The following is a 7183-nucleotide window of genomic DNA, read 5'->3' on the forward strand; positions in this document are numbered from 1 at the left end:
CTGGGTAGCTCCTATTCTGTAGACATCAACATGACATTACTATTTTAATGTAATGGGACTTGCTCCAATGTTTGTGAGGAGGCTTAAGGAGGGTGCTTTGAGCAGACAACTTATGACTGCAGCATCAGAGTTGTTTCATCTAACAGACAGTTGACGGTCATGGGATCAACATTACTGTACAGACTGAAGGCTACTGAAGACTGCCTGGACCACATACTTTTCCTGTTTGTGTGAAATGCAATTACATAGCAAAGTCAGTATTCCATTGACTTTTTTCCACCATGCCAATGGCAAGTGATGTAAATATTTTATTCACCAAAACCTTTTCTACACGAATTTTGCCAGTGGCTAGTGCTCATGTAAAACCCTGATTAGAAGCAAGAGTTACTTTGTGAAAGCAAAGGCACACAACACAGCATTACAGGTAGCTTATTGTATTGTAACCAGCAAAATAACAGTTCTCTCAATTGCCAAAAAATATTTTTAACTGTAGTAAAAACAAAAAAAAAACAATCATGACTTGACAAAAAAAATACTTGTGTATCGTCTAACAGGTCTATCATAGAGGAATAAACTTACATTGTCTGTTGGTGCATCAGCTGAGGTGGATGCAGCTGTCATGAACCAGGGCCACTTGGTTTGTGATGGAGTTAGTGTTCGGGTCATCTGATAAATGACAATAACAGTGACACTTAAAAAATAAAGCGACACAATAGCTAGATAGTTGGCTAACGACTAAATAGCATCAGTTGTCTAAAACCTAGCTATCTAACTATCCAAAAGCTATCTATCTAGCTCACGACTAGCTAACCTTTGAATAAGCTAGATTGCTAGCTGCCAGCTAGCTAGTAGTTTCAATTTTCCTAATGCTAGCGATTCATTAGAACTGTGATTATACAGTAAATGTGCCAGAAAAAAACAGGAACAACAAAAATGGCCACAAATGGAGATGCCTGCTTTGTAATGTTCTTGTAATTGATTATAGAGAGGTAAATATACCTTCTCAGGAGAAGGAGGCTTGCAGCCCGCATCATCAGCTGTCCAGGCCTGTCCATTCGGTGAGGGGGTCATCATCTTGGCCATCTAAACACAGAACAACAAAACTTCAGTGAAATGACGATGATTTTCAGTCAGATGATACATATTGATGAGAAGAGGACTAATCCTTACCTTTGCAATGGGAGAACAAACAGGGGTTTCTGTCTTGCCCCAACTGCAGGACAATCTGGCCGGGGGTGAGTCAAACAGCTGATGACAGATGAGAAAAAAAAACATAGCAAGTGTCAGTGTGGACAATGTAGATGCCTGTGGAATGGAGTCAGCAGCAACCAAATGAGATACCAATTAAATGGAGTTGAACAGCTATCCAACAATTTACAACTACATTTCTGTGTAGCTGATTCAAGTCTGTTATTATTTGTGGCTGTTGTTATGAACGAGTTTTACTGAATTGCAGATGACACTTAAAAAAAAAAAAAAAAAAAACATCTGCAGAATGAACTGTCAGGAATTACACGTTTGAGCATTCATACAATCCTTCCGCGGGAGATAAAATTTTAATCAATCAACTTACCTTCTTTGGCTTAGGGGAAGCCTTGAAATCCGCCAGGCAAGACTTATGGGAGGGAGACACTTTCTCCGTGGCACTGAAATCTGCCAGGCAAGACATATGGGAGGGAGACACTTTCTCCATCGCACTTAGGGCTGTGCTGCTGAACCAGACGGGGTTCAGTGGAAGGAAGCTCTCCTCCACCTGTAAAACACAAAGCAGACACGACTAATTACAGTTTGTCCTGTCAAAAAAACAACCAATAGCATCTGAAAGAAATATCTGAAGAATCACAAACCTGCTGTTGAGCCATCCTGGGCTTTGGTGAACCTCTGGACCGGGGAGGTTCCCGAGGATGGCTCGTCTGCAATCACAGAAAGCGTCACAGTGCATTATAACTAATGTTTTTACCACAGTACACATATTATTTCCATTATTATCACAATACATGATGTCACAGTTGTCTAAAAAAAAAGTCTAAAAAACATAAAGCAATTTATCAATTACCTTGCCACCCTGACCAATTTTCCTCCGTTCACGGGGTTTCGGGCTGGGTGGAGCAGGGGATCTCTCTCTCACTGTAGCTTTCCGAACTGGAGGCTGAGGAGAGATCCGGGGCGAAGGAGGTGGTGTCAGCAGTTGCTCGCTGGCAGCGGACCAGAACAACTGGACGAGGATCCCCATCCCCTCACGATCACTCAGATGGACCTGCATAAATAAGAAATTAAAAAAAAACACACATACAAATAGTTTTAATGTCAGTGAACATCTGCCGTGAGCCAAACTTGTCCAATCAACAACTGTTTTTCACAACATACGACACTTACACCATCCTTGCTCCACAGCACCAAATCAATCAGGGGGAAGTGCTCTGCAGCGTTGAAGAACTTTACACCTTGAAAAACAATGGGAAAAAAAAGTCATCATTGTACCAAAATATCCATTGATACTTGAGAATTGTTAAAATGTAGGTCACGTCTTTCTCGTTTGTTCATTCAGCGAATGGAATGGATGAAAACAATCTCTTTCCTCTTACCCATACGAGCAGCCACACGTCTGTATTCCTGACGAAGGAGGTCCTGGTGTTGGACGTCAACGACCAGGCGGGGAGGAAAGTCGACCACAAAAACCTTGGACCAGCGGTTGCCACAAGTGGTGAGGAGATTGGCAAAATCAACACCGGCCTTCTCAACAGTGGTGCTGGTCAGGTTGTTGCCAGGGGCCATGACGCAGACGGCATCAGGTGCACGAGGAACTGCAGCGTGCAGAACCTCAGTGCGAATTTCCGCAGCAGAGGCCCCCGGGATCGACAGGAAGCCAAAGCTCAGCCGAGACTCTGGCATCTGAATAAAGCCATCTACAAGAGCACGTAGATGGGAGTCCCCGACAAGAAGAATGAACTGCAAAAGAAATACCACAGTTTTAGTATGAAAGTCAAAAGAACTTTTTAAGAAAACAAACAGCAACAATTAATAATTATACCTTCTTTCCAGGGCGCTCAGGAGGAATGACCAACTTGTGGTTGCGCCCAGTAAAGGGTGAAGTTGGCCATTTCAAAGCTTTGTGGCGGTAACCGGTGCCACGGCCTGTTCACAAGAAGACAGAGCAAAAGAGGATTTAAAACGGATTTCAAACAAAGAGAGCTCATATAACAATCACCATTTTCTATTATTGTATGAGAACAGCAGAATCTGTGTTCAACGGGTAATTATTGGTGGTACACTAAATATGATTTGTGAAGATATTTCATGATAAAAACAGCTGAGTACTTACGTGCAATAAAGTTTGCACGCGCCTGCCGCTCTTCCCAGAAACCGTCCGGCTGGCAGGGTGGAACCAACCTTCTGTGAGCAAATAATACACTTATTTAATTCAACATCGTGCAGATGCCATGAATGTGTCCAACTTAGCACATTCTGTATTGCACAAGTGAGCATGTCAGTTCGGGTGTAAACATACCTTGTACTGGGGAGAGCGTGGAGCAGTGGGGTGCGTCGACAGGAGGGGTGGACATCTCAGACGCGTCCGGCTTCCTCCAGCGCTGCTTCTGGGCCTGGGAGCGTCTCCCCTTCCGAGGCATCCTGGAAGACAGCACAAGAGCACAACAGAGACAGACAAACACAGGGAGAGAGAGAGAGACAGCGAGAGAGAGAACAAGGCACACAAAACGGATGGATGGATGGATGGATGGATGAATGAAAGGATACGAGGTGATGCAGTGGTGGTTGACCAAGGATGTCCAAGGGCAATCCAGAGGCTCTCCAAAAGGCTGTCCAAAGGCTGGTGAAAAAAAAAAACAACAGTTATCTAAAAGCACTGCTATGAAACAGTAAGCACCAATATGAGCAGCAAAACATGCATGTACAAGACACATCTAATGTCCTCACTATGTATTTTTTCCCCATCAGAGGGAAAAATCTACTTACACTGCTGACTACAACTAACTCAAAACATAAAAGGGCTAAAGACCAGACAATGGATACTAAATTAAAGCACTACTGCATGTTTTCTCAGAAAGAAGAAGAATCTCAACATGTCTGCAGCAAAAGTAGCTGAACTGGTCTTTAACACAGCACAGAGAATTAATATGACACTGTAATTAATGGTATGTTAACATTTCCTCATGCAACATGTCTTAAATAAACGATATTATACTCATCATGATGTCCTAATTGACTGATAGAACTGATTGTAAGATAATGGAACAAAGCACTGGCACCTTAATTAATTTTAACATCAAAATTGCTAGAAAATGTAGACAATGTTACATTTAACCACACTACTTTTTAAGCAAACACTACAAGATACAAGAGATATTTCATCTGTCAGTGCAATATTTTACAGAGACAAATGTTCACCACAGTATAAACTAAGGCTTCAACATAGTGAAGAAATGATAAATCCTTTGTGTATTTTCTGTGTTTAAAAAGCTGAAAAGGCAGAAAATAGTCCCACATCAGCAGATGCATGTACTGCTGCTGCTACTATAAACTGCCTGTATACAATTATTCAGCTGGAGTGGCAGTACTTTAAAACAGATTTAATGGTGATATTCTGGAAACCAAAGCTTCAAACAAAGGCCGCTGGATCATTGTAGTTTTGAAGGTGGATGATTTGATGTCTATCATTTGTAATGTTTATGGACCAAACAGAGCATCACAAGCAAAGGACATGTTTACTGAACTCTCTTCAGCTTTGGACGCTTTAAAGGAAAAATACAAAGATTCTACTAATATCATAGGAGGAGACTTTAATGATGCTCCAGATGATTACATGGACAGACATCCTCCAAGATCTGCATCATTACTGGGCTTTAAACCCACCTCATTTATAAGTGATCATCTTTTGTTAACAGATGTGTGGACATTTATGAACCCCAATGTCACAGACTGAACGTGTCTAACACCAGCAGAGGTTTACAGTCCAGAACTGACCTTTGGTTCATCTCATCACAGAGTTTACAGTTTGTTTTAGATATTTCTCATACTCATACTCCACTGTCTGATCATAAATGAATAAGTTTAAGATTAACAGGATTAAAAGAGAATTCTAACATAAGAGGCTATTGGAAATTAAACAATAATATATTAGACAATCAAAAATTTAAAGAAGGGGTACAATTACTTGCTAAGGATATATTTGGTAAAGAGAAATGAATCCAATTCAAAAATGGGAATATTTTAAACTTAAAATTAGAGAAATTGCAATTAAACGTAGTAAAGAAATAAAAAAAACTAAAAGACGAAAAAAAGAATTTCTAATAAACCAGCTACAGTTATTAAGTTCCAAACATGATCTATCTGAAGAAGACCTCAGCACACTAAAACCTCAGAGAAGAGCTTGACAGAATGTACGTGAACTTAGCGAAGGCGCTTTCATCAGATCTAGAGCTAAGTGGTTAGAAGAAGGTGATAAAACTCAAGTTACTTTTTTGCATTACAGAAAAGAAACAGAAAAAGAAATATTACATCTCTTAATATAAATGAGCTGGTATGCTCGGATCCTAATATCTATGGAGTAACAGGAGTGCCAAATCAAAATATAAATAAATAAATGTGGAAATATAAAGAGAAATAAATAAATAAATGTGGAAATATAAAGAGAAATAATAAATAAATAAATGTGGAAATATAGAGAGAACTAAATAAATAAAAAGAAAAATTTTGTCTTTGCTTTTACCTTTTCTGTCTTTTATTTATATCTTTATATTTCGACATTTATTTATTTCTCTTTAGATTTCCACATTTATTTATTTATTTATTTATATTTTGATTTGGCACTCCTGTGACTCCATAAATATCATCTCCAATTATATTACCTTGTTTTATAACAGCCTGTATACATCTGAATTTAATCAAACAAAATGTGATGAATTTATGAAGCACATACAAAATTTTGCACCCTTGATTTCATTTAAAGAGACATGTGAAGCTGACATTCTGGGTTCAGAAATCACTGATGCTGTACATTCAATGAGATTGAGAAAATCACCTGGAAGTGATGGCCTCAGTCGAATTTACCTTTGCTTCTGGGATTTGATTAAGGAACATCTTTTACTGATGTATAACGAATGCATTAGCAGACAAGAAATGACAACAACCATGAAGCAAGGTCTGATAACCTTGATTCCTAAGCCAGGTAAAGATCCCTTAATGACAGAAAACTGGAGACCTGTTTAACTTTTAAATATTGATTATAAAATCTGAGCAAAAGTCTATGCTAAATGACTGAAAAATAATTTAGGAGAGATAAGTGAAATCAAAATGGCTTCATGGCAAGGAGTCACATTAGTTCTAATATCAGATTAATATTAGATCTAATTGATTACTCAGATTATATAAACTCAAAAGCCACTGAAGGCTTTCCTAGATTCTACAAGGCATTTGATTCAATTGAACACTCTTTCATTGTACAGACCCTAAAAATTCTTGGCTTTGGTGATAAATTAATTAATAGTATCACTATGTTTTATAATGACATAAATAGCTCGGTGATTTTATATCCCAGAATGTCTAGGAGGTTTTCTGTCTCAAGAGGTGTACGCCAAGGATGTCCCATTTCCTGTTTTTTGGTTTTGGTTGTGGCTGAACTCCTATTCTTAAATATTTCCTGCAACCGAAATATTCAAGGTTTAGTCATTTTCAATCGTGAGATAAAGATTTCACAGCTAGCTAATGACACAGTTTTATTCCTCAAAGATAAATCACAGATACAAACTGCACTACAAGTAACTGGTGAATTTTCTGAAGCCTCAGGGAGTACAACATGGCTCACAAAAACTCATTTTTTCCTGTTCTCTTCCTGTTCCTGTATACAGTTGTGCCATTAATTCTGAATTTACAGACTTTGTCATTTATTTTTGGGCCGAGTTAATAAGTTATTCATTCATTTAGTCCTGGGTTTAGTCCATGATACCCTGCTCCTGTGAGGTCCAGTCAGACCTGGTTTGGTCCTGATTTTAGTCCATGTAACCCTGCTCCTGTGGGACACAGTTTAGTGTCTGATTGTAATTCTGTTCAGTGAATAGATAATTTAAGTTATAAAATATTTTTTTTTGCTTAAGCACTTTTCATTCTTTAGTTGGCTGATGTGGTCAACTTGAAGCTGTTGAGTGCATTAGAATCCTATAAAGAC

The 7183-nt window shown here is 38.8% G+C and overlaps 2 protein-coding genes across 2 annotated transcripts in view; both read left to right on the forward strand.

The window, feature by feature from the left end:
• Window positions 1-7183, forward strand: part of LOC127531375 (uncharacterized) — a 121498-nt gene that overhangs the window by 90189 nt on the left and 24126 nt on the right. The gene's annotated exons all lie outside the window — the stretch shown is intronic.
• Window positions 1-7183, forward strand: part of LOC127531372 (uncharacterized) — a 113805-nt gene that overhangs the window by 82496 nt on the left and 24126 nt on the right. The window lies entirely within an intron of this gene.

Source organism: Acanthochromis polyacanthus, chromosome 20 (genome assembly GCF_021347895.1).
Source record: "Acanthochromis polyacanthus isolate Apoly-LR-REF ecotype Palm Island chromosome 20, KAUST_Apoly_ChrSc, whole genome shotgun sequence".
Classification (NCBI taxonomy): domain Eukaryota; kingdom Metazoa; phylum Chordata; class Actinopteri; family Pomacentridae; genus Acanthochromis; species Acanthochromis polyacanthus.